At 42.7% G+C, this 27,915-nt stretch overlaps 1 protein-coding gene across 4 annotated transcripts in view; it reads right to left on the bottom strand.

Moving 5' to 3' along the window:
- LTBP1 (latent transforming growth factor beta binding protein 1) overlaps positions 1-27,915 on the bottom strand; it is a 402,027-nt gene that overhangs the window by 329,054 nt on the left and 45,058 nt on the right. The gene's annotated exons all lie outside the window — the stretch shown is intronic.

The raw sequence follows: 27,915 nt of genomic DNA, 5'->3' as shown, positions 1-27,915 counted from the left end.
AAGGAAAAGAATGCATGAATCTCTCCAAGGACCTGGCGTCTAGTTATTCAACTGTGATCTGAGCTCCCTGCAGCACAAGGAACTTTATGGCTTACCCCCCAAATATTAGGTTTCTAATTTCTCAGAATGAAAACTCTTTAAAATAAATTACTTCTGGCAAAACAGAGGGTTAGATGTCCAGAGAAAATCTGCCAGTTATCAAACAACAAAAATTGCTGGACAAAATATCCAACGACGGTTGAGCTGGCACGAGAGTCAGAGAAACTCTCGGAGGCCAGAAACAACCAGAGAGGATGAATCCAGGGAAATGAACTGGCACCAGAACAGGAATGTGCCCTGGAGGGGCATCTGCCGTTTCTGGATGCCTCGATGACGGGTTCCAATGTGCTGCATGGGGCACAGGAGTAAACCTGGTAACTGTACAAGGTAACAGACTCCACATAAGACCAAACAAATACTTCTAGTAAGTGAACCAAAGAAAACCACCCTACAGTGGGCACATGAGGATACATGGCTGTCTCAGCTACAGCTTTGGCTGAACGTGAAAAATTAGGGTTACGACAAAAATAACCTTAGGGGAGAATTCCTCATGACAGGTCGACCTTTGTAGATGTCTGGCAGTCAACTGAAAAATACCTAAGTGACCAGAACAAGAGCAATTCCAATTGGGGGAAACGCTGGTACCTCCAGGAACTTCTGAAACGCGAACCCAAACGCCCTCCATAGGGACATACCTGAAAACTTAGATCGGAGGAATTCTAGAGATAAAAAGCCAGTGAACATTGGGGCGCCTGGGTGGCTCAGTGGGTTAAGCCGCTGCCTTCGGCTCGGGTCATGATCTCCGGGTCGTGGGATCGAGTCCCGCATCTGGCTCTCTGCTCAGCAGGGAGCCTGCTTCCCTCTCTCTCTCTGCCTGCCTCTCTGCCTACTTGTGATCTGTGTCTGTCAAATAAATAAATAAAATCTTTAAAAAAAAAAAAAAAAGCCAGTGAACATTTAGTCACAATCAGAAACATAAAATGCACAAAGAAATAAGACCAAGATTAGCAAGCACAGACGCACACAAATTGAACTGTCAGATCAGTCCAGTAACAACTGCCAATTATTCCACCGGGATTTTAAGATACAGGATGTGAATGTATTTAGTATGCATAGGGAAGATGTTGAAATTGTGACTGGTTGATTAAAGATTGCTAGAGACTAGAGAGGTTTGAAAAACAGATAGAACTTTTAAACATAACAAAATAATTAACATTTGAAATGGGGAAACTGACAGCAGGTATAACAGAGTTCAGTCAAGAATTAGAGAACTGCAAGAAATGCACTTCAAGGGGCGCCTGGGTGGCTCAGTGGGTTAAGCGTCTGCCTTTGGCTCAGATCATGATCTCAGGGTCCTGGGATTGAGTCCCACATTGGGCTCTCTGCTCAGCGGGGAGTCTATTTCTCCCCTCTCTCTCTCTCTGCACCACAACCCCCACGCTTGTACTCGCTCTCTCTTCAAATAAATAAAATCTTAAAAAAAAAAAGAACCTCGATGCAGCTCCCTCTCTCCCTATGCACCCCAATCTCCTGTGCTTGTACTCGCTGTCTCTCTCTCTCTCTGTCAAATAAATAAAATAAAATAAAATAAAATAAGAACCTTGATGCAGCTCAGAGACAAGGAAACGCAGGAGAGATACAGGGAATACAAGGAGAAGGTATAATAGTTGTCTAATCGCACTTGTAAAAGGAGGAACGTGGGAAGAGGCAGGAAGTTGAAGGGGGCAAAAAGGACTTAAAAACTTTCCCAAAATATAAACACGAATCCTCACAGGCAATCCTAATAAATTCTAAGCAAGACAAATTTTTAAAATCTAAACAGAAAAGTGACTGCCCTTAGAGGATCAAGAGTCAGACCTCCAGCTGATTCGCCGACAGTTAACCAGGGCAGCCACAAGCCAGTGGCAAAATGGCTCCCAAATACTGAGGAAAAGCTAACCGACCAGCGACCACTGCACGCCCAGAAGGATTTGATGGAATAAAAAGACCCTTACCACAGGAATTTCTAAGAGAGGCACTTTAAGAAAAACTGTCCCAGGGAGAATGTATAAAATGCAAGTAGGAATCGAGAACAAGCCAAAAAAAGTGGCAAATATGTGTGACAATCAAAAATAAACATTGACTATATAAAGCTACGACAGATTATCTACTTCATAGAACTAAAAGTTTTTTCGTTTTGTTTTTGTTTTTTCCTTGAAAGCTTGAAAAATAGTAGCTCAGACCTCTGGAGGAAGAAATCCAAGTTTAAGTAGCCTAAGGCCTTATGTTTGTTAGGAGGGTAAAAATATGATTAATTTAAATACAAGTTGATTTGAGGAAAACATCTGTGACAACCAGTAAGAACAGCAACAGGGTGTATCACGCAAAGTAGTTTGTGGGGAAGGAGGGAGGAATGAGGAGAGGAAGACTAATCAATCTAAGAGAACCATCATCCCACCCCAAAAAAAAGAAAGAGAAAGAAAAAAATTTAGCAAATAATAATAGTACAGGGGCGCATGGGTGGCTCAGTGGGTTAAGCCTCTGCCTTTGGTTCAGGTCATGATCTCAGGGTCCTGAGATCGAGCCCCGCATCGGGTTCTTTGCTCAGTGGGGAGCTTGCTTCCCCTCTTTCTCTGCCTGCCTCTGCCTACTTGTGATCTCACTCTCTGTCAAATAAATAAATAAAATAAAATAAAAAGTACAAAATGACACAATAAAAATTAGATCACCCTACATGGAAAATACCCAAGCAGTTTTATAAGCCAGTTCTACCAAACATCCAATCTTACACAAAATTTTCAAGAACAGACTGGGAAGGAACACTCTCCGGCTCTTCCTATTATACTAACATAACTTTAATAACAAAATCTTATCAAAGCAATGTGAGAAAGCAGAATTATACGCCAGTCTCACTCATGAAAAGTGATGCAAACTGAAAGCAATGACAGGTTTAAAAAAGACATCATTGAAATTTATTATACAAATGCAAAGTTATTCCAACATTACCAACTCTTTTAATCTCCACATTAAAGATAAAAGGAAATGATATGATCAAACCAGCAGACCAAACTCAACACCTATAGCAGATACTCTCAACAATCTAGCAATGAAGGAGTTGTCCTTAACTTCATAAAAGTATCTACAAAAAGCCTACAGCAGGGGCGCCAGGGTGGCTCAGTGGGTTAAAGCCTCTGCCTTCCGCTCAGGTCATGATCTCAAGGTCCTGGGATTGAGCCCCGCAGGGCATCGGGCTCTGCTCAGCAGGGACCCTGCTTCCTTCTCTCTCTCTGCCTGCCTCTCTGCCTACTTGTGATCTCTGTCTGTCAAATAAATAAATAAAATCTTTAAATTAAAAAAAAAAGCATACAGCAAATGTGGTCTCCAATGAAGAAAAGAAACAAGGGACCACACCCACTATCCCTGCTTCTGTTTCACAATGAACTAAAGGCCACAAGGCACAAAAATTACAGATATAAAGATGAGGAAAAGAAAAGCACCATACATGATGTAATTCTCTGTACAAAACTCAGAATACGGGCACCTGAGTGGCTGAGTCAGTTAAGTATCTGCCTTCGGCTCAGGTCATAATCCCCACGTCCTGGGGTCGAGCCCTGAATTGGGATCCCTGCTCAGCGGGCTCCCTCTCCTTCTCCCTCTCATTATGCATTCTCACTCTCTCTCAAATAATAAATAAATAAATCGTCTTTAAAAAAAAAAAAAAAAAAACTCAAAATACCAGGGTACTAGAGTAACTTTGGCAAAGTTCCAGTGCACAGAAAAACAGGAAACCTTATATCTATAGGAAAGCATATTTGAAAGATGAAATTTTAGAGAAGATTCCACTACAATAGCAACCACGAATGTTGGAGCAATAGATCTCACAAAAGATGTGCAGAATCTTCATAAAAATGAGTAGAAAATATTCAAAAACATTAAAGATGTTCTAAATAAAATGGAAGGATATTACATTGATGGATAGAAAGTACAAAAAAGATGTATATTCACATCAAAATTATATACTAGTTCAATGCAGTTTCAATCAAAACGCTAGCCAGATTTTGCTGGGTTTTTTAAGTGATAAGCCGATTCTACAATTATGTGGAAATATAGCTAAAAAACGAAGAGGGAGCATTTGCCTACCAAGATTTGTGATACAATTATAGTACTTGAGGTATTGACTCAAGGACAGAGACCAATGGGACCAGGACAGAGAATCCAGAAACAGACTCGCATCTATTTAGAAGTTTGCAAATGACAGCTACGGTATCAGGTTTTGGGCAGGGGGGAATTAGTCAATAAATGGTGTGTTATCTATATGGAAAATAAAATCACACCACACTCAATTTCAGGTGCGTTAAACAAATGTGAAAGGAAAATAAGAATAGAAAATTACCTCAAAAACAATGCATTAGGGAAGGATATTTTTTCTGTCGGGGGGGGGGGGGTGTGGGGAGGGGCAGAAGGAGAGGGAGAGAGAGACTCCTAAGCAGGCTCCAGGCTCAGCATGGAGCCGGACTCAGAGCTCGATCTCGCCACCTGAAATCACCACCTGAACTGAAATCAAGAGTCAGATGCTTAACCGACTGAGACACCCAGGCGCCCCAGGGAAGGATTTCTTTTTTAAATCAAGACAACACAATAAAACAAAAACTTTGATCCATTTACCCAAGATGAGTGGTTCTAACCTTTGATAAGAGCTCACTACAAAAAGGTATGCTACCTCTCTTCCAGTCATCCAAGATGCCGAAAGGCAGGCAGGCTAAGGGAAGAAGGTGACCCCTGACCATGCTGTTGTGAAGAAGCAGGAGGACAAGAAGGTGGCCCATTCCTTGAGAAAAGACCCAAGAATTCTGGCATCAGACAGAACATCAGCCCAAAAGGGACCTCAACCACTTCATCAAATGGCCCCATGCTACATTTGGTGGCAGTGGCAGAGGGCTATCTCCATGACCGTCTGAAAGTCCTCCCACAATTAACCAGCTCATCCAGGCCTTGCACTGCCCAACAGACCAGAGACAAAGAGAAGAAGCAGAGATTGTTGGCCTGGGCGGAGGAGAAAGCTGCCGGCAAAAGGATGGCCCCCCCCCAAGAAGCTGCCTGTCCTCCAAGTTGGGCTTAATACTGTCACCACCTTGGTAGAAAACAGGTACTGCACACAACGTGGGTCCCATTGAGCTGACTGTCCTCCTGCCTGCCCTACGTCATAAGATGGGGGTTCCCTATGACGTCATCAAGGGGACGGCCAAGCTGGGGTGTCTGGTTCACAGGAAGACCTGGACCACCGTAGCCTTCACACAGGTTAACTTGGTAGACAAAGGAGCTCTGGCTAAGCTGGGAGAAGCCACCAGGACCACTGATGGATAGGAGGAGATTCATGGTCACTGGAAAGGCAACGTCTGGGTCCAAAGTCTGTGGCTCACACTGCCAAGTTGAGAGAGGCAAAGGCTAAAGAACTGGCCCCCAAGCTGGAGTAAGTGTCCACTGAATCTGATACACATAAAAATAATAAAAAGTTCTTTCAGCCAATATAAAAAAATATAAATCTCATGAAATAAAACTCACCCTTAATACTGATTTTTTATTTTATTGTGTAAAACTCTTAAAAATATTTAACAGAAGACTTATACAAAAATACTCATCACAACACTGCTGGCACAGCCAAATGCTGGAAAGTCAGATAGCCTTCACCAGGAGAAAGGATATATTAATTGTGGTGTCTTCCTCTATTTGGACACCAGAAAAAAGAAAAACAAACTAAATCCCACTATAATCCCTCAGGATCATCCTTGGTTCTCAAAGCATGGTCCCGACACCAACAGCATTAGCATCACCTACCAGTTTGACCTACCAGTTTGTTAACCAAGCAAACTCTCCCCCCCAGACCTACTGAATTAGAAACTAAGGTGGGGAGGGCAGCAAGTCAGGTTTGGGAAATCCTCGGGAGGCGGGGGCGGCACACACATGTATGGTTCAGGTGGTTGAGTATCTGACTGTTGATCCTGGTTCACGTCTTGATCTCAGAGACATGAGTTCAAGCCCCACACTGGGCTCCATCCCGGGCATGGAGGACACTTTAAAAAAAAAAAAAAAAATCCTCCAGACGAATCAGACAGACTCAAGTTTGAGAGCCCCTATTATAGGTGAAGATCACTAACACCTGGGCAAGAAAAGCTAGTCTCGGGAGAATATAAATAGGTTTACTGAAAAGTGAAAAACTGGCTAAAGTAAGTGTTCAGAAGTACTGAAAAACATAATAAAGCTATTTTAAAAAGCAGAAAATGTTTAATACAAATTACTTTGTGGAAGAAAGATGGTAAAGTACGGAGAAAGGTCACACCAAGAGCCTCTAACAATGACAGGGTTTTATTTCTTCAGTTGGCAGCGCGTATGAGAATTTCGCTTTGCCATTACTGTCCTTGATGCATGTGTTATAAAGCATCGTTTTTGGTAGGTGGTACTTTCAAAAAAAATTTTTTTAAGTAGCACGAGAAAAGAGGGAAACTTGAGAACATATAAAAAATTATGAACATAAAATAGCATAGCCCATATGAACTCATTTCTAACAAAAGGCACAGGAAAAATAGAACACACAGCAGGTGCTGAATATTTGTAGACCATTAAATGTTCAAATGTTCACAATGATTCACATGCTTCTTCATTCTTCTGTTCCCTCAAGTTTTTCCACAATGCATAACTACCAAGAAGAAAATTTGATATAGAGTATAACAGTTGACAAAATAATCCGGTGCCCAACTTACTATCACGCCCATCTTTACACTGAGTCTCTTTACCAGACAGGAGACCCACATCCGGACTAAACACACCGTACAGCCTACGGGAAGACAATGTGTTTCAATTCCGGGCTCAGAAAGTATTCTTCTTGCCAAAGTTTCAAAAAAATCTTTCACGGAACTCCATTCAGTTTTGTTTATTTGTCAGACCTCCACATGAAGGTTTCTAGCCAGTTAGAAGTATTTTTTTTTTAAGTGGAAGCAAAATAAGGGGTGTGTGTATGTGTGTGCGTGCATGCGTGTGTGTGTGTGTTAGTATTAAGACTGTACAACAAAACCTCTTACAAACCAAACAGGGATTGCCCCCAAAAACTCATTTGTTTTTAATTTATTTTCTCCACCAGCAATGTGTTGCTAAAATCACAAGAGGATAAAGCGTTGTGCTCGTATGAATTAATTCCTATCCATCTGCAACAAAGGGAACCGAGGGAATCAGCTTCAGCATCCAAAGAAAGGCAATTATGCACAATGAGCAAAGGAGGTGGCTCAAGGTTGCACTGCCAAGAAATGACATATTCCAGTGGATTCAAACCACCTTCAAATTTTGGCATTCCATGGTTCAAAAATAAAACCGGAGTTCACTGAAAAGCAAAGCTTGCCACCTGCTGCCCGATGGCATAATCGTAAAAGTTCAAATCATGTCCACATTTCTCAACTGAAATCCTTTCAGGAACTGATCAGCATGGATGCCTGCATTTTCTATATTCGTTCATTAGTTCTGAGTCTCTTTTAAAAGAAAAACAATCAGCCCCCAAGATTTTTAAACCAGACACTATTTCAAACACTTTAATCAACTCTAACCAATGTGCTTAAAACAAAACAACAAAAAAAAACCCACCCAACTTCCAAACTATTATACATGTTACGTATATAATAAATCTACCAACTACATTTGCGTCTATGATGGTATCCAGACCAGGGAAGAATGCCTTTGAAAACGTGCCAGCGCTGTCCTGCACTTCTATAGCCTGTCATCATTCTAGAGGATATGAAATACTAAATCCATTTTCTCATCTAAGCAGACTTTAAAATGCAAATGTTAAGTTTAACGGAGGTTTCTACACACTTACATTACACAATTTCAAGTAGCAGTCCAGCGAACCAAAAAGAAAAAACACTCCCGTAGGGCACCATTGCTTTGTCGACTTTAAACATTGAAACTTTTAAAAATCTTCATCAGTACTGATGAGCACTTCTATCACCCAAATGTTTCTAGTATTCCCTGTTTCGATTTAAGAAAATCTGAGCAGTAAGAGCATTTTCAGCCTTTTTTCCCTTAAGAACCCAACCTTCAAGTTTTGTCTCATTTTTCGACTCTGTAGATTTGTGTATCCATGCCATCATCCCCTTGAAAAGAAACTCAAAATGCTCATAGGAAAAAGTGAAATACCATCGCAGAGGAAGATGTCCTGAATCCGGAGAGAGAAGGTGTAAGGGCTGTTCCGTGTGTTCTTTTTTGTCTTCCTCTTCAAGAGTTTATTTATTTATTTATTTATTTGACAGAGAGAGACACAGTGAAAGAGGGAACACAAGCAGGGGGGAGCAGGAGAAGGAGAAGCAGGCTTACCGCAGAGCAGAGAGCCCAGTGTAGAGCTCGATCCCAGGACCCCGGGACCATGACCTGAGCCGAAGACAGACGTTTAACAACCGAGCCACCCAGGCGGCCCCCATGCACTCTTCTTTCGCCCAGGAACCTGGGTCAGGGTACAATTCTTGGGAGCTTTACGGCAAGCAGCCTCATCACACCACAGCGATAGGTCCTGACGTGATTACCCTTTGAAATCAAGCCTTTGCAAGGCTCTGGCCAGCAGGAACGTGTCCATATGCAAAACAGCACCAAGGCTCATTGACATTTCTCAGTTGTCTGGGAACTGCTATGAAGCAGACAATTAAAAAAAAATAATTCATTTTCAAGACAGATGGCACCATAATGTCGCACTAGTTCCTAGGGTGTATTTTCTCCCTAAACACTAGAGGCAGCGTCTCCATACGAAAGGAAGCCTGTCCAGCTGCAGCCAGTTAAGCTTTCAGATGCGACTTCTGCGAAGTATCACACACACACAGAATGCCCTTTCATCCTGCGGCTGGCCTACCCCTTTCTTCAAAAACTCAACAGGAGCGAGGAATCGACACACTATTATCGCTGCGTGTTTCTGATCAGGCAAAAATCTCTTTCCCAGTTCTCATTTATTTGCCCACAACTGAAGTGGTTTTAGTTTGTAAGGTGTGTTAGGGTTTGGCTCCATCTTCCCGGGTATCAGGTTTGCAAGTCGGAAATGGTGCCTGGTGTGAAGATACAGGAAGCTAATCTTTTGATTAATTAATTTCAGGCCTGTTGACTGGACTTCGATGGAATAAGTCAAACATCTGACTTTATGCCAGCAAAGGGAAGAACACTACATAGGGTTTGTTCTATTAAAAAAAAAGCAGCTCTCTACTAAAAACACCACAGTAATTACCCATTCTGGAAATAGAAAAGGAAGAAAGAAACAACAGGCACAGGTTATTTGCTGAAATTAAAAAATATTTACTTGAGCCTAGCACAGTACCTGGCCCACAGTAAATTACTCAATAAATACATGTGAAATTAGAGGTTCCAAATCATTTCTTTTGATTTGTTGCCAAAGACTGTCTAGTAAAGCTTGATCAAAAATCCTTATGGGTTTTTTTCCAAGTTTTTATTTAAATTCTAGTTAACACACAGTGTAATAGAATTCAGTGATTCTGAATTCAGGTATAGAATTCAGTGATTCATCACTTACATACAATACCTGGTGCTCATCACAAGAGCCCTCCTTCATCCCCAGCACCCACTTAGCCCATCCCCCTGCCCACCTCCCCTCCCACAACCATCAGTGTGTTCTCTACAGTGAAGAGTCTGTTTCTTGACACATGAAAAAATGCTCAATGTCAGTAGCCATCAGGGAAATACAAACAAAAACCACAATGAGACATCACGTTACACCAGTTAGAATGGCAAAAATTAACCAGACAGGAAACAAGTGTCGGCAACGACGTGGAAAAAGGGGAACCCTCTGACACTGTTAGTGGGAACGCAAGCTGGTGCAGCCACTCTAGAAAACAGTACGGAGGCTCCTCAAGATGTTAAAAACAGAGTTGCCCTATGACCCAGCAATTGCATGATAAGGTATTTACCCCAAACATACAAACATAGTGAAAAAGGAGGACATGCACCCCCAATATTCACAGCAGCAATGTCCACAACAGCCAAACTGTGAAGGGAGCCAAGATGCCCTTCACTAGATGAATGGATAGAGAAGATGTGGTCCATGTATACAACAGAATATTACTCAGCCATCAGAAAGGATGAATACCCACCATTTGCATCAACACAGACAGGACTGGAGGAGATTATGCTGAGTGAAATAAGTCAAGCAGAGAAAAACAATTATCATATGGTTTCGCTCATATGTGGAACATAAGGAATAGCATGGAGGACGATAGGGGAAGGGAGGGAAAACTGGAAAGAAATCAGAGAGGGAGACAAACCATGAGAGACTCTGGACTCTGGAAAACAAGCTTAGGGTTACAGAAGGGAGGGGGGTCGGGGTATGGGGTAACCAGGTGATGGTTATTAAGGAGGGCACGTGTGGTGATGAACACAGGTTGCTTATAACTAAGCAACCAATGCACTGCTGAACACTACGTCACACACTAATGATGTACTATACGGTGGCTACCTGAACATAATAATAAAAAAAAAAATCAGGGTAAGAGTCTGTTTCTTGGTTTGCCTGTAAGATGTTCATTTGTTTTGTTTCTTAAATTCCACACTTGAGTGAAATCATATGGTATTTGTGTTTCTCGAACTTACTTCACTTAGCATAATACTCTCTAGCTCCAACCCCGTCATTGCAAATGGTGAGATTTCATTCTTTTTTGTGGCTGAGTAATATTCTTCTGTGGGGTGTGTGTGTGTGTGTGAGAGAGAGAGAGTGTGTGTGTGTGTGTGTGACTGTGTGTGTGTGTGTGTACCACATCTTCTTTAAATTTGGGCTCTTTCCATTACTGGCTATTGTTGATAATGCTGCTATAAACATAGGCTGCATGTATCCCTTCAAATTAGGAGAAAATCCTTATGCTTTAGTGAACATCCTAAATTAATCTGAATATAAAGGTGATACATACAAGGTATTTCTTTTTAAGAGAAGCACAGTATTTCTTCACTGGCTTTGGAAAGTATTTCTGATTTTTGTGAAAGACAATAGTAGCATTACTCTCAGGTAACCTGGGGCTGGACCAATTACTTTCCAGAGCAAATCAAAAATCTTCCTAACAACCCCCAGGCCCTCCATAGCTAAGCTAAACAACAAACATAAGTGAAATCTGAAACAAAATTTATGATTTAACATTATACAATAAATAATGAAATCTGTTTCAGATTTTAATTATTGTTCTTTTTATTACATTATTTTCAATAACAACTAATGAGAATACAATCCATCTAGAAACCAGATAATGCAATCCAACTAGAAAGATATCTAGAGCCAGTCATCATGTAGGCTGTTAGACACCTGTGTGTGTGGACACATGCCCAAGTAGCCAAGGCTTACTTTTCAGCGATCAGTAATGACATCATAAACAATGTGGGAGTTCAGTCACCTACTGGAAGGGGAATGTTGGTGAGCCGAGCACTCCTAGCATAGCACGAAAACCACAGAGCGGATAGAGAGAGACTTACACTGGAAGGAGCAAAGAGAACACACCAGGGCAAAAGCCATAGAGCCAACAAAGGCAAAGGTAGAAAACTGGGGGTGCCTGGGTGGCTCAGTGGGTTAAGCCTCTGCCTTCGGCTCAGGTCATGATCTCAGGGTCCTGGGATCGAGCCCTGCATCGCGTTCTCTGCTCAGTGGGGAGCCTACTTCCCCCTCTCTCTCTGCCTGCCTCTCTGCCTACTTGTGATCTGTCAAATAAATAAATAAAATCTTAAACAACAACAACAAAAGGCAGAAAACTGGAGTCTGAAACATCTGAAAAAGAAAAAAGAGACCCTGACTTTTCTACAGAGCATGACAAATGGTCACCAAATGCATTCAGAAGAGTGTTAGTTTGATCAACACAGAAGGAAATAGAATCTGCTTCTGATTACAAGTCCATGAACTTGAATCCAGGGCAGAGTGGAAGAAGAAAAAAGAAAGCTTTCAAAGACAACCCCCCCACCTTCCTTTCCTAAAGTGGCTAAGATGACAGATTCTTTGACTTAATGTATCTAGGGAGAGAGAGATAAACATTAGACTCTACATAAGTCCTTAGCCTGGAAACAAAGGAAGGGTTTTCTGGACTGCTAGTCTGCATCCCCTCTATTTTTGAAGAAAATTAGATTCCAGAAGTCACTGTGAGAAGTAGGTGGGCTACAAGGCCTGTTCCCACAGGAACCTTTCTCTCACTTGCGCAACAACCACCTGGGCCCTCCTCACATTTCCACAGTACTAGTCTGACCTGGCTCCCCACAAGTAATCTTACCCTTCTGCAGGAGCACCTCCCCATTTCTCACAGCCCCACTCGAAGGCACTCTCCCCAACTGTCAAAGCCTGCCAGAATCTGGATCCATCCATTCAATCTCACTTCCTACTATTCTTCAATTCCCCCAAAATAGATCAATCTTCCACTTGTCCTAGGGAAATCAGAGACTCGTTTCCACCATATCTTCCATCCTGTCATATCCTTTATGTAATGGCCAGCCTCTCACTGTGGTTTTGATTTGTATTTCCCTGATGCCGAGTGATATGGAGCACTTTTTCATGTGTCTGTTGGCCATCTGGATGTCGTCTTTACAGAAATGTCTGTTCATGTCCTCTGCCCATTTCTTGATTGGATTATTTGTTCTTTGGGTGTTGCGTTTGATAAGTTCTTTATAGATTTTGGATACTAGCCCTTTGACACCACCTCACACCAGTCAGAATGGCTAAAATTAACAAGTCAGGAAACAACAGGTGTTGGCGAGGGTTAGGAGAAAGGGGAACCCTTCTACACTGTTGGTGGGAATACAAGCTGGTGCAGTCACTCTGGAAAACAGCACGGAAGTTCCTCAAAATGTTGAAAATAGAGCTACCTCCCCAGGAATTACACTACTGGGTATTTACCCCAAGATACAAATGTAGTGATCCAAAGGGGCACATGCACCCCAATGTTTATAGTAGCAACGTCCACAATAGCCAAACTATGGTAAGAGCCCAGATGTCCAACAACAGATGAATGCATAAAGAAGATGTGGTATATATAGACAATGGACTATTACACAGCCATCAAAAAACGTGAAATCTTGCCATTTGCAACAATGTGTTTAGAACTAGAGGATATTACGCTAAATGAAATAAGTCTATGAGAGAAAGACAATTATCATATAATTGCACTGAAATGAGGAATTTGAGAAACAAGACAGGATCAAAGGGAAAGGGAGGGGAAAATTAAACAAGAAACCAGAGACAAAGACAAACCATAAGAGACTCTTAATTTCAGGAAACAAACTAAGGGTTGCTAGAGTGGAGGGGGGATGGGCGGGACGGGGTGGGTGGGTGATGGACACTGGGGAGGGTATGGGCTATGGTGAGTGCTGTGAAGTGTATAAGACTGATGAATCACAGACCTGAAACAAATAATACACGATATATTAACAAAATTTTAAAAAATAAAATAAAGGCCAGCCTTCCCTTCACTTTCGAAGTCCTCCAGATTCTAGTAAGTCTTCCTTTACTCCAGTCCCTACTGATGGCCCCCTTCCTTATCCTCCACTAGAATCTGTAACAGATACTACCTAATTTACCAGTCAATACGGTATTATCCCTTATTATCAATATGTTAGCCTGATCCTCCCATCAGAATGCCTAGAACAGTACTTGGCATATGGTTGGCACTCACTATTTATTGACAGACTAAATGAAATAATTATAGTAAATTTATTTTTGTATTGCAGAGGTGGGGAGAACAGAGTTTCTATCTTCACTACGGTGAACCTGGGATAAGGCAACCGAGTTAAAAAAAAAAAAACCACTAAGAACTATACAAGCTTAACCATCTTGAAAATTAAGATGGTTCAATAGTACCTGAAGATTTATATTTGTGTCATCCAACAAGCCTCCCATAGGACTGAAGTGTTCTAAAATACATTACCCGAGTCATTGATTGTATTCTTGTCCTCCCAGGTGAGTGCAGTTTTCAAAAATTCAGTTTAAGAAGTTTCTTCCAAATTAGGGAATAAAAAATTCAGTAGGTACTAATAACATTCTTTGCATACAAGCCCCCTCCCCAACTTTGAGAGTTCTTGAAGTGTTTCACAAAAAAGGGGGCACCTGGGTGGCTTAGTCAGTTAAGTGTCTGCCTTTGGCTTAAGCCATAATCCTAGGGTCCTGGGATAGGGCCTGTGTTAGGCTCCCTGCTCAGAGAGGAGTCTGCTTCTCTCCCTGCCCCTCCCCCCACTCAAGCTCTCTCTTTCAAATAAAATCTTGTTTTTTAAAGTCCCACAAAGAGATCTGTAATATTAAAAAAGCTCTTACAAATAAAAAAAGAACATTTCTAGAAATTCTATGCAAGTAGAAATTTAAATGGGATAAAGAATGTTAACAGGTTATACATAAAAACACAAAGGGCTGGGGCGCCTGGGTGGCTCAGTGGGTTAAAGCCTCTGCCTTCGGCTCAGGTCATGATCCCAGAGTCCTGGGATCGAGCCCCGCATCGGGCTCTCTGCTTGGCTGGGAGCCTGCTTCCTCCTCTCTCTCTGCCTGCCTCTCTGCCTACTTGTAATCTCTATCAAATAAATAAATCTTAAAAAAAAAAAAAAAACCACACAAAGGGCTAATAAACATTTGGAAACTGTTCAACCTCAGTAAAAAAAATAACAAGAAAAACAAACTGAAATTAATATGTGAGCAATGTGATAAAATCATACTCCTTAGAAATATTCAGAACCACTAATGCTCTACAGACTATCGTTCATTTGTTTTATCAGTGACCACACACACTCTATTCAAAATATTAAGGATCTGAAATGATCTAATATACACAACACTAATCTATTTATTCTTCACATAAAAATCACTGCCTTCCAGTAATACAAAGCAGCATGGCAACAAAGAAAATCAAGGAGATGGCAAAGTGTTTCAGTCTTACATAAAGCATTTCTAATACACTAAATTCTCCAACTATTTACATTCACAAGTAACCTTTCAAGACATGAAGGCAATTAAGTTGTGAAGTGCTTGCCTCATTCATGGACATGGGGTTTTTTTTGGTTTGTTTTTGTTTTTTTAAGGAATCCTGTTTTTCTCCTTCAAAATAGCTTCATGAAGCCAGAAGATAAAGAGGAGCTACAGGAACGGAAGAGGAACAGAAAGGGGAGAGTTTCATTGAGCGTGTAGAAGGTGAATGGCTGTTGTACTTCCTGAGCGAGGTATGGGAAACAGAAAGTATTTCCTTTCAAATTCCTTTTCTCAGTGAAGTGCATCTTAATCATCTCAAAATGTCCATGTCGTCTTGGAGTTAAGAACATCCTTCCTAGAAATATAATTAGGAAAGATTAGCTGCTGCAGAAAGAGGCTTTGAACAAATTAAGGAAGAATGATGTCTCACTTTAGACTCTGTCCATCAAATCCCCAAATACCAGCACTTGGCAAAACACCAACATCCGGCAAAGAATAAAAGCGGTGTGCTTCACAAGCAATAAAAGTGATGCCTACGTCAAGAAAGCCTGAAGATGAAGGGCATCTGGGTGGCTCAGTTGGTTAAGCGTCTGACTCTTGATTTCAGCTCAGGTCATGATCCCAGGGTCATGGGATTGAGCCTCACGTGGGACTCCCCAAACCCACTTAGAGCAGAGTCTGTTTCTCCCTCTCCTTCTGCTCCTCCCCCTGCCCACGCTCTATCTATCTCTAATGTGAATAAATCTTTTTTTTTAAAAAAGCCATAATATAATATTTTTTTTAAAAAGTAAATTCTGTATCTGTGGCAGACAATCCAATAACTTTTTAAGGATTTGAAAACAGCCTCTATATTGGTAACTTAAGATAAAGAAGTAAGTAACTGTCACATTTTCTTAAGACAGGATACATTTTGGTAAGTGAACCTTGATCATTTAGAAAAAAAAAAACAACTTTTTGACAAACAACAGTGTTTTACTTGAAAATTCATGAAATGACTCAAATTTTTCATCACCCCTCTATCTTTTTTGGGTTTTCGGCTTCAAATATACTGTGCAAATTTTTTTCCTACACTTTGATAGCAAAGAGTCTGACAGCGGCATATAAAAAACAGCAAGGAGAATGTAGACTAAGAAGTGGTTGGGTTCAAGTCACAACTCTGTTACTACCCACCCACGTGACTCTGGGCAAGACATTCATCTTTTATGTTATAACATTTTATGATCTGTGCTGGATGAAGATGTTTGATGGCAAAAAGGTTGTACCCAATGCATTCTTGTTCCATTTCCCATTTCCCTCAACTCTCAAAGGGGACAAATAACCAGGATTCCTTTTTTAAAGATTTTTAAATTTTATTTGACAGAGAGAGACACAGCAACAGAGGGAACACAAACAGGGGGAAATAGGCTTCCCACAGAGCAGAGAGCCCAATGCAGGGCTCGATCCCAGGACCCCAGAATCAAGACCTGAGCCCAAGGCAAATGCTTAAGGACTGAGCCACCCAGGCATCCCAGGAGTAATTCTTTTCAAAGACACTGATATTGATGAACTATTTCCTTGCATTTTGGTGAGAGCCAACTCCATGAATCACGTACTCTGGAACCATAGGGACTCTAAGAGAAAAACGGTTTCAGTCTAAGTAAAAAATAACTCTAAATGAGAAATAATTAAGTTTGCATGCCCCTCCCTGTTTGCTTTTGAGAACTGCACCCAATCTTCCATCAAGGTGCAAGTCAATTAATATTTCATTAAATACTCATGAGGACTAGGAAGTTCAAGCTCATAAAATGGATTTTCAGTGTCCATTTCAGTCATTTTCCCAAGAAACTGGCTGCCCGGGCTTAGCGGTCCCTTTTCTACTTGCTACCGTGCCTCGCAGCAGCCGTTGGCATTTGAAGAAGTGCAAGGAGCAAGAAGACCTGACTTCGCAAGGGCCAAGGAGAGATGATCCGGAGAACTAAACAGAATCTGTAATTGTCAGAGATAGACAGCAAGTGGGTCCTACCGTCACCTAGAAGCACCACCAAAGAATGGCGTGTCGGGGTAGAACTGCTGGCCCAGATGCGGTAGGGGGAGATGGAGTCACCTTTTGCCTCCTCTCCTCAATGACTCATTAAACTGGTCTCTTCAGATTACTTGGAGGAAACTGAGGCAGCTTAGCCGATGGGCTACTATCCGCATTCCTGCATGGCCAGACCTCTGGATCCAGAGCCGTCCAAGTATCACCTACATTTATTCATTCACCGAGGAAGCCTTGTGCCAAGAAGAGTAAATCACACAAACTGAAGTGAATGCTGTGAAGGGAGGGGATGAGGAAATGGTGTTATGACAGCATCTTTGAGGGAGTAACAGAGGTATCAGGGAATGCTTCCCTGAGAAAACGGAAAGCAGGAAAACGAGCAGGTGTTAGCAGGGAAGAGGAGCTCGGGCGAGGGCGGGGGCAGACTGCAGACAGACAATGTGTCAGGAAGGAGCTGGACAGGGTTAAGGAGCTGCCTGGGACATGGTGACAGGCTAGCGCCTGTGCATGATGACAACTAGGGGATAGCGTGCAAGATGAGACCAGGAAGCCTGATGTCCCAGGAGGGGAGAACTCATCTTTCTCCTCAGAGCACTGAGAAGCCACCGCAGGCTCTTATGCGGAGCAAGGCAAGACAAGACTTGTATTTTGAAAAGATCCTCCAGCAGTGGACCAGACTTCATACTTGATAAAATCCCAGGCACCTGGGATACAGGGCCAGCCAGAGCCTTCCCACCCTACTCATGGGAAAATCCACCTAACTCTAGCGGGTACAGGAACATTCTCGAATCCACGGTTTAATTTCATCCAGTCTTCCTGGTTCCTCCTGCTATCCTGCACAAACACATAAACATCTTGTCCAGAAATAGCAGTCCTGAAAAATGACAGACATTTTTCCCTGGATTGGTGAAATCTAGGGTTTCTTTTCTCCACAGGGTTTAAGGAGACATTCTTTCCACTTCGAAGTTCCTGCCTCTGGGACCCCAGGATCAGCTCTTCTTGCTAGGTCATCTCTAACGCATTCAAGGAACAGATAAAAAGGTCAAAAATATACTCAACCTTGAGAGCCGCAGTGAAAACATACTAACTCTAAGCAGGTTTACCATACACATGAACTTATTTTTTCATTTCCTTATGCTTATTTTTTATAATGTGAGTTGTGCTCATCACCTCCCTCACAGAGGACATATGTCTTACAGGGGTGTTTGGGTTTTTTTGTTTTTTTTTTTTTTAACAGGTTCTTTATTCTGATGCCAGGCAACACTGGGGCAGAGAACAGCTATAAAAGTTTAGTCTTAAAATTTAGTCTACATGCTGCTTGAACATAAACAAACTCTTAAGCCAAGGAAAACAAGGAAAAAAGATTCAGTGCAACCCTAGGGGCACCTTGGAAGGATTCACTGGCAGTATCTACAGAATGCCAGACATATCCAAATGTAGAGAAGGATTTTTACTGTAATCTAGGCAACACCCAAAGTCGGGCTCTAAAAATCATTCTCCAGTTTGGGATCAGCCATGCAGACCAGGGCTAAAAGCTCATGGGTTCCATGCATCCACCATGTTGCAATCTGCCCCAACTGCTTATCAGGGGATTCACTTGTGTTTCCATCCCAGTTCCATCAGCAACTGCAACAAGTCCTTGGACATTTCCGGTGCACAAATTTATTTCAACACAAAATAATCCTATGGGGAATTCATTATCAGGCTCAAGGGCTCCAGTCGAATTGTGGAAGGAAGGGATACGCCTGGCTCTTTCGCCTCTTCTCTACATGTCTGCCTACCCCTTCCTAACCGCCCCCCACCCCCCACCAAAAGCACTGCAATCAGAGCCCCCAGGCCACTTGTCTAGTGCTTGGGGCTGTTGTATGCCAAAAGGTACTTGTTTTGACTGGTGTTGATTTTTCAATGCCAGCTCCACAAGGTTAAGGGCATAAGGAGAACCAGGGCCCCTCCTGCTTCCTGGACAGCTCTAGGTTCTTGGTTTTTCCCTCTTCCAGCCACCACAAGTGCCTGAGGGTGCTGGTTGCAAGATTTCAGAGAACAGTGGGAGCGACATTTAGTTCTTCAATCTATGTGAAATGCTTAAATCTAACTTTTATCAGAGTCATAAGGTCTGGCTATGGTATTAATGGAAGGGTACCTTGATGATTACTATCCCTTGTGACTATGGCTCACTCCTAAATATCAGGGAAGATCACAAAAACAAGGATGAGTCCTTAAGAAAATATTCTGGAAGTCAGAATAATGGTTTTAGCATTATTACCAAAATAATTTTACCAAGCCCCTCAAAGATGTCCACATCCAGAACCGGTGAATATATTAGGGAACCTGGCAAAGGGAAATTAAAGTTGCAAATGAAGGTAAGGCTGCTAATCAGCTGACTCCGAGATGGGGAAAGTTATCCTGAATTATCCAGATGAGCCCGAGTGTCCTTAAAACAGGAAGAAGGAAGAGGCAGATGAAAGAGAACTGGGACAGCATAAAACACTGAAACAACATCCTGATTTCTAGCAATGAAACTGAAAAGCAAATTCTATCCTAGCACCGGCCCCTTTTTAAAAAATTATTTTTATTAACATATAATGTATTATTTGCCCCAGGGGTACAGGTCTGTGAATCATCAGGCTTACACACTTCACAGCACTCACGATAGCACATACCCTCCCCAGTGTCCATAACCCAACCAGCCTCTCCCTAACACCCCACCCCACCAGCAAAGCAGCAAAGTTTGTTTTGTGAATTAAGAGTCTCTTATTGTTTGTCTCCCTCCCAATCCCATCTTGCTTCATGATTTCCTTCCCTACCCCCCAAACCCCCTACCCTGCCTCTCAAATTCCTCATATCAGGGAGATCATATGTTAATTGTCTTTCTCTGATTGACTTATTTTGCTCAGCATAATACCCTCTGGTTCCATCCACATCATTGCACACCTGCCTTTTAAATTGCACATTTTTGAGTTTCCAATTCCTTATGTACCTTTCACCAGAACTTAAACCCAGCCAGCTGCTGGTTCTATCTCGAAACTACTCCTGGTGCAGCCTTCCTCGTGGGACTCAGTGGGGTGCAGACAGGGCAATGCACAAGTCACCTCCCCTCCCCATCCCACAGTTCCGTCCTCCTGCCAAGTCCCACTCAGGAGAAAAGATGCCCTGCTTCCAGGTCCTCAAAAGCCATCTCACCTCACCATTTTCCCTAAGTGCCAACAAACAAAATAGTGCTGACCAAAAGATGATACTAATATGAGCACACACTGTAGAATGGCTCATAAAGTCCTTCTCAAACCTTGACAAGGTTATGTCCCTTTGGGCGTGTTTTTCTGATGAATTCACGAAGATCATCTTCTGGAATTCCCACACATACCCACCTCCACAGCCTTATTCCCAAGAATCAAAAACTAGAAAAACTCTAAACATCCAGTAGTCTCTGGCACTGGCCCTGTGAACTCCAGCCGCACACAACCACCCAGACGAATCTGAGACACAACAAGGAGTGAAAAAACATGCACTATATGATTCATTGATAGATATGCTGTTGAAGAGCTGGATTTCTGATGTTAGATGTCAAGACAGCAGCTCCCTTTGGGAAGGAGGGAGACGGCAGATCTAGGAACAAGGGGGCTTATATAAGTGGTCCTGGCATGTTCTACTCTGATGTGGGTGATACTTACAGGAGTGTGTTATCACTTTGGGATAATCGCTAGGCTTAACGCACTTTTGATTTGTGGACTCTATGTATGTGATCTCAATTAAACTTCAATTTTTTAAGTTTAAAATACGCATATAAAATGATAAAAGCAATCACTGGTTCAAACTATGAGTTCTCAACCCATCCCTACAGTGTCATAAAACGTACACTAAAATCCTTGGATTGAGTTCCTTTTCGTCAACTTTCTGCCACTCTGCCTTTTTTCCCACACCATCACGTAGGATCAAGACCTTCATTGCATAGACATTTTAGGTAGATCAGACACAACAGGAATGCAAAGTACTCTGCAACGCATTCAGGGCTTTACAAAGGCAAACAGCATTATTCCAAGAGCAAAAGGTAACTCCTTGCAAAAACAGGTGGGTATTCATGAGATAATACTCAGACAAGGACTTAGACCTTATTTTTTTTCCTCTAGAAAAAAAAACTCAAAAAATGTATTCAACATTTATCGAAGCCCTTCTGCGTACCTACGGCGATAAAGAGGTAAAAAACTGTATAGTGAGTGTTATGATAATGGGGGGTAGAGGAAGCACAGAAAGGAGCCCCGTGGGGCGATCAGCAGAGTAGGGGGTGAGGGTCAAGACTGAGCAAGTTCCCCCTGACCCCCAGCCTGAGAGATCATTTGGGGAAACTGCCCATTCAAGTACTGACCATTTCCTTGACTTCCTCCATAAGTTTAGGTAAGATCCCAATCTCAATTATTATGCTACAGAAAGTTTAAAACTTCTCCCCAAAGTTTTAACTGCTGGTGTAGTTTTTTGGGTTTTTTAAAAATATTTTTCTTATTTATTTATTAGAGAGAGAGAGAGAGCATGAGAGGAGAGAGGTCAGCGAGAGAAGCAGACTCCCTGCTGGGCAAGGAGCCCGATGTGGGATTCGATCCCGGAACTCCAGGATCATGAGATCATGACCTGAGCTGAAGGCAGTCACCCAACCAACTGAGCCACCCAGGCACCTTGTTGGTGTAGTTTTATAATGAGGTCCCCCCCCCCTTTCAGGGTAGCATGAGGAAACCCAAATAAAGGGAAGGAGCTTACATTTCATTGTTGTTGTTGCTGTTAAGTAGGAGAAAGTACTGGAAAAAAGAACATTACACTAAGCCCCCAAGCTTATGGACATCACAGCATATAATTTTGGGGTTGGGGCTTTTTTTTTTTAAGACTCACAACCACAGTGACAGGAAGGTAAGAATGGGGCAAAGATAAAGGGCAGCAGAGCACCCTCTTCTCCCCGGCACAGACATCACTCAGCACTGCCTCCTATCCACTAACTCATGGTAAATGCAAAGTCTTCAGTTCTCAAGAACTTGGAAAGTGGAACCCAGCATGTCAATGTGGATTCTAAAGGGCCTTGCCTATATTTAGAAAATATCTGGCATACTATGAGCTCACTTGATAAATATAGAATGCATTTGAATGACTCCTGTCTTTTAAAAGAACATTGGCTCATTTGCTTCCTTTCTCTTCACCACATCCCTGGGAAGAAGAGAATGAAAAAGAGGGAAAGTTAATGCCATTAGATAAACACAGTCCCCCTCACCTGGACTGAGACAAGACAGGATTTTTCCAGGGAAACTAACCACCATCCTCTCTAGCATCAGGACACCACAAGATGATGAAAATAGCCATCATCAGGGAAGAAAAAAAGATGAGACACATGTGAGCTCCCCAGATAGATTTGACATCCATATCCTGAGTGAAACCAGACTTCCTTCTCAAGCACCAACAGAGGGGACTGGGTACAGTGTCTCCCACGAAAGCGCTTCCTCTATACCGTAGAGATAACAGCTCCCACTTGGCAAAGCAGCGGTCATTTGTACCAACCCTCTCTAGTGACAAAAAGACATCAGCAGCTAAAGACTGGCCCTCACAACCTCCCCGTGTGGTTCCATGGTCTGTGCCTGTAACATCCATCATGATTAACGAGGATAAAGACAGACATTGTGGGGAAATGAAATCTTGCCATTTGCGACGACGTGGATGGAACTAGAGCGTATCATGCTTAGTGAAATAAGTCAATCGGAGAAAGACAACTATCATATGATCTCCCTGATATGAGGACATGGAGAAGCAACATGGGGGGGTAGGGGGATAGGACAAGAATAAATGAAACAAGATGGGATTGGGAGGGAGACAAACCATAAATGACTCTTAATCTCACAAAACAAACTGGGGGTTGCTGGGGGGAGGTGGGATTGGGAGAGGGGGAGCGGGCTATGGACATTGGGGAGGGGAGGCGAACCATAAGAGACTATGGACTCTGAAAAACAACCTGAGGGTTTTGAAGGGTCAGGGGTGGGAGGTTGGGGGAACAGGTGGTGGGTAATGGGGAGGGCACGTTTTGCATGGAGCACTGGGTGTTGTGCAAAAAGAATGAATACTGTTACGCTGAAAAAATAAATAAAATGGAAAAAAAAAAAAAAAAGAAAATGTTGACTAAAAAAAAAAAAAAAAAGACAGACATTGTACACAAGTCCAAACCGTCTCAGTGAGCAATGTAGAGGACTGACAGCAAACTTTTATGGGACACTTCAATATATATGTGAATAATGATACTGACAGGTGATGAAAAAGTTCTGGAAAGCTGAACAGTTTTGAATTTTGCTTCTTTGTGGGATCTCCCCGCCACAACTTAGAAGCATTAACACCTTTTTGCATAGAGGAGGTAAGACAGACACTAGAGGTGCGGGTGACCTAACAGTGGCAATTCTCCAACAAAGACACTGAGAGCCGTGTGCAGATAACATCTACGGGATACGCTCTGAGAGCAACCTGAAACGTTAATACAGAATTTCCCAAGGTCAAGAAGAAAGTTCAAAGAATCGGACGTGGCGGCCCAAATCTGCATACAGGAGGAGGAGGAGGCATCCTTTGGTCTTTTCTTTAGCTCACAGAGTAGCTGCGATGTGGCCTGCCAAAACTGGAAAAAAGAACACCGTAATCATGAACACCTTCCATGAAAAGCATGAATGAAACGACCGTCTACAGCAGTGACTACTGCCAGAATGCCCTGGCCGGGGTCTTTCAAAACCAAGAGCTGCTCAAGTGTCCTGCTGAACCACGGACACCCACTTGCTTTTCGTCCCTGACAGAACAGTACAGAGAATGATCCTGGCTATTCACCCATAAAACTCTGTCAGAGACCATCCATTCACCAAGGATCAACCACTTCAGAGACCTCGGAGACCCAAGATACTACAGAGGAAACCTTCAAAAGCAGCAGGATGGGAAGACCTCCGTATCCCTCCTTCCTCCCACAGTCCCAAGCTTGGATCACACCCAATCCTCTTCACCTCTGCCTCCCACATTTCACGGCATGCCAAGGTTTTTCACACACAGGCACTCCTGAGTTCACGTCCTTCCTCACACCTGTTGCAGAGCCATCCTCCAGTGACCCCTCCGGCTAATCCACTGCAGCCACTACAGCCAGATTAATTTTCTAAGGCAGAAAAAAATCACAACGTTCCTCCCACTTGAAATTCTCTCTTGGTTTGTTCTATCATTGTTGTTACAGAAAACATCAAAAATAGAGCTCTGTGAGAAACCCCCAGGGACCCATAAACCCCCTTCAATAATTATGCCCTCATGGCCAATCTCACTACGTCTACACCTCAACCCACTGAATAATTTCAGTCAAAGCTCAGACGGCATGGGATTTCATCTGCAAATACTTTAACATCATTCTCCTTACGGAACTATAATGTTTTCATCACAGCCTCCCAATTCAACAATCATCCTTTGCTACCACTAAGTTTCCGGTCAATGTCAGCATTTTCATGATTCGCCTATACATCATTTTTTGCTTTTATTTACCTTTTTTTTTAACCAGGATAGACATAGGCCAAACATTGTGATTAGTTAGCATGTTTCTTAAGCCTCTTTTAAACTATAGTTTCCCTCTGTATTCCTTTCTTTTTTTCTATTTTGCTTTGTCGTAGATTTTTGGAATTGTTTTGTTAAAATCTCAGGTGTTTAACTTGGTTTTTCAACCAAGCCTTAAAACCTTTTATTACCACTGGTCTACATCTAGATCAAGTTCCAATCCAATCATATCCTAAATGTGGTCTTTTTTTAAAATACGTCCTAAAACTCTTTGATATTTGTCCCTTCAAGCGGAGCAGCTTAATTTCACTCCCTTTGAGGGTACATCTGACTTAGACTCATTCCTAATGAGGAGAGTACAGGGGGAGTGCAGGTGTGTATTTTCAAGGCTAAAGACTACAAAGGCTCTGTGGCTTTCTCCTTGCTCTCTCCAGCAGGAGATCACTGGTGTTGGAGGGAGCCAGCGGCCACCACGCTGTGAGGACCCTCAGGGGGTTCTCAGAGAGCTCCGTGCTGAGAGGAAGGGAAGCCTCCTTCTAATAGCCAGGGGAGTGAGTGAACTCCAGCCCTAGTGGAGCCGCCCTCGTGGAATGGAACCTCATGACAGACACTGAGCACAAGTCTCTGGGGTTCCTCACCTACAGAGACAGTCAGACAATAAATGTTTACTGCTTTAGGCTGTGGAGTTTGGAGGTGATCTGTTACACAGCAGTGGGTAATAGCACACGCCCTTCTTCAGGGTTCATGCTCTCACTTCCTTCAGGCCTTTGCTTGAAGATCATCTTCTCAGATGGGTTTTCCCTGACAGCCTATTAAGATCACCAGAGCCCCACGCCACCACACCCTGCACCCACCCAGCACTCCTGGCCCCTCACTGCAATTTTCACCGCAGCAATTGTCATAATGGTTTAATTACACCAAGTGCATTTGTCTCCCTCTTCGGAGAGAGTGAACTCCAGGAAAGCACACATTTTGTTTATCTGTTCATTCTGTACCCAGCATGTGTAACTAGCAGGTGCTCAGTTAACAGCTTGGGGAATAAATGGTCAAGACTGAAGGGCTTCAGACGCCACAGAATGAGTACAACACTAAATACACATTTTGATATTTTAGCTATCTTTATGTCTACAAGCACCTCAAGGGGGCTTAATCAATCTCCTCCCTCAGTAGATTAAAATAACACAAAACCTTGAAACTCCCCTAAAGTAGGCAATCTTAAAAAAAAAAAAAAAAAGCTAACTTAAGAATTGCTACATCTCCCAAAAGCAGCGGAAAGTGGTCCCATCATATGGGTTCTTTGGCGGTTTGATTAAATAGGGTTTCAGGTGATTCAGTCATTACCTAAAATCATCCACTGGCCAGCTGCCCCCCCTGCCTTTGTGTCCCTCGAAAGTTACAGCTCGTCGATCATTTCAAAAGTTCCTTAAAAGCAGAACTGGATCGTGTACCTCTTAGTACCCCTTGCAGTGCCCAGCTAACAGAGGAACCTATAAAAGTTTATTAAGAAACTGTCAGAATTGCTAGTGCCTCAGGCTATCCCGTCTCCTCACCCAAAAGCACACTGGAGGCACAGCCACGCACACACACCCTGCAACAACACCAGGGTAAAAAGTGTCTTCATTCAGCAGATGAAGCCTCTGAAGCAAATTTATCTAGTGACTTATTTTTCCAAAGCCCTGTTTGAGCTGAAACCTTAGCCACCTCTTTGACTCACAACATTCTTGTCTAAATTATACGGCTGCTACCAAAAAAGAAAGAAAAAGTTCCTCCTTTATCTGACTTCTGACATATGGTTCTTACTAACAACCTATATATACACATCACAGAGGGTCAAACTGTAACAGGAGACGGTGATATTCAAGATGAATGCTATCGCTTGTAAATTACTTCACAGTTTATGTAAGTAGTAAGGCAAGAAAAAAATAATTGCAACGCATGGTAACCTGACTCTTGATTGCTGAGGCACGGTTCAACACGGAACTGTTCTTTGTTTTTAAGATCCAGACCAATGCTGGAAGAGAGATGTCTAGCTAGGAGATCATCAAAGCTTTGTTTCATTTCAAGGACACACAGTTCCATCCGCGTTCCGGCCCAAAAAAGCACAATTATCTTTTTAGAGAAAAGGTCAGTAAAGCACAGCTCATAGGCCAAAGCTGGCCCACAGACTGTTTTGGTATGACCCACAAGCTAAGAATTCTTTTACGCTTACATTTTTTTAATGGTTGGGGGGGGGAGGGAACAAAAGAAGACTATTGGGTGACGTGTGAAATTTATACGAAATTCAAATTTCAGTGTCTGTCAATAAGTTTTATTGGACCAGTCACCCCCGTTCATTTATGTGTCGTCTGTGGCCGCATCTACAATGGCAGAGTTGAGAAGCTACAACAGAAGCCATCACAAAGCTGAAAACATTTATTACCTGGCCCTTTGCAGAAAAAGTTGCCACCCTCTACTTCAGGGCACAGATGCCGAGTCCTAACTGCCTCTATCTAAACCCTAGCATGTGTGAATATTATCCATTTATTAAGGGTTACATATTACATAACCACTCTGAACTCTCAGTTTCTATATCTGTAAAATGGGGTTCATCATAGTACCCACCTTATGGGGGTCCCTGTGAGTTGTAAATTCAGAACACAGGCAAAGCACTTGAAAGAGTCCCTGACACAGAGTGAGAGCCATGACTACGGATGCGCCGGACCTGCCAATCCTTGTCACGGGCTGTGGGCTGCGTTCTCCAAAGGAAATGCTAGCAACGTGGTTAGCTTTCCAACTAGCCCCCCCATCTGTTTATCACGGTAGAACAGAAGGACAAGAAGAATTAGAGAGGAAAATGAAAGAAAAACAGAAAGGTGAGGAGGGAAGAAGAAGAAAGAGGAAAAAGTATGAGGACCCCACTCGGCTGGGACAGTAGGTGGCCTACTCGAAGGGGAAGTATAAATTAGGGTAATTTCATCTATACTAGCAGATTAAATAACTCCTGTGGGCTGCCTGGATACCAGTCACCATGTGGAAGCTGTCTCCAGGGGGGGAAAGTATTCCAAATTCCCAGCAATGACTTACAAATGAACCGCTGGGTCAAGCCCATTTTCAAGTGGAGAACTTCCTGTATTTTACATTCCTAGACAAATGACAAGTGAGAGTTGCAGTACATTCTGTGTCTTGTTATCCGTGTCGAGGAGCTAATTAGAAGGAAACAATGGACATAAGGCCGCTGGGCGGTGAGGAGCTGCTCCCTGGGCCGCTCAGAGGAGGGCGGGGATAAGCAGTCTTATCCAGGAGTCCTCATTGTGTGCAGAATGGCACTTACTTCCAAACGCTAAGAAAAAACCACGTTCCCATAAATAGAACACAAGCTCATTCACCAAAAATGGACCTGGGTGGCAACTGGGACGTAAACATG

Source organism: Meles meles, chromosome 15 (assembly GCF_922984935.1).
Source record: "Meles meles chromosome 15, mMelMel3.1 paternal haplotype, whole genome shotgun sequence".
In the NCBI taxonomy this organism is placed as follows: domain Eukaryota; kingdom Metazoa; phylum Chordata; class Mammalia; order Carnivora; family Mustelidae; genus Meles; species Meles meles.
This window is presented reverse-complemented; position numbering and strand designations above follow the sequence as displayed.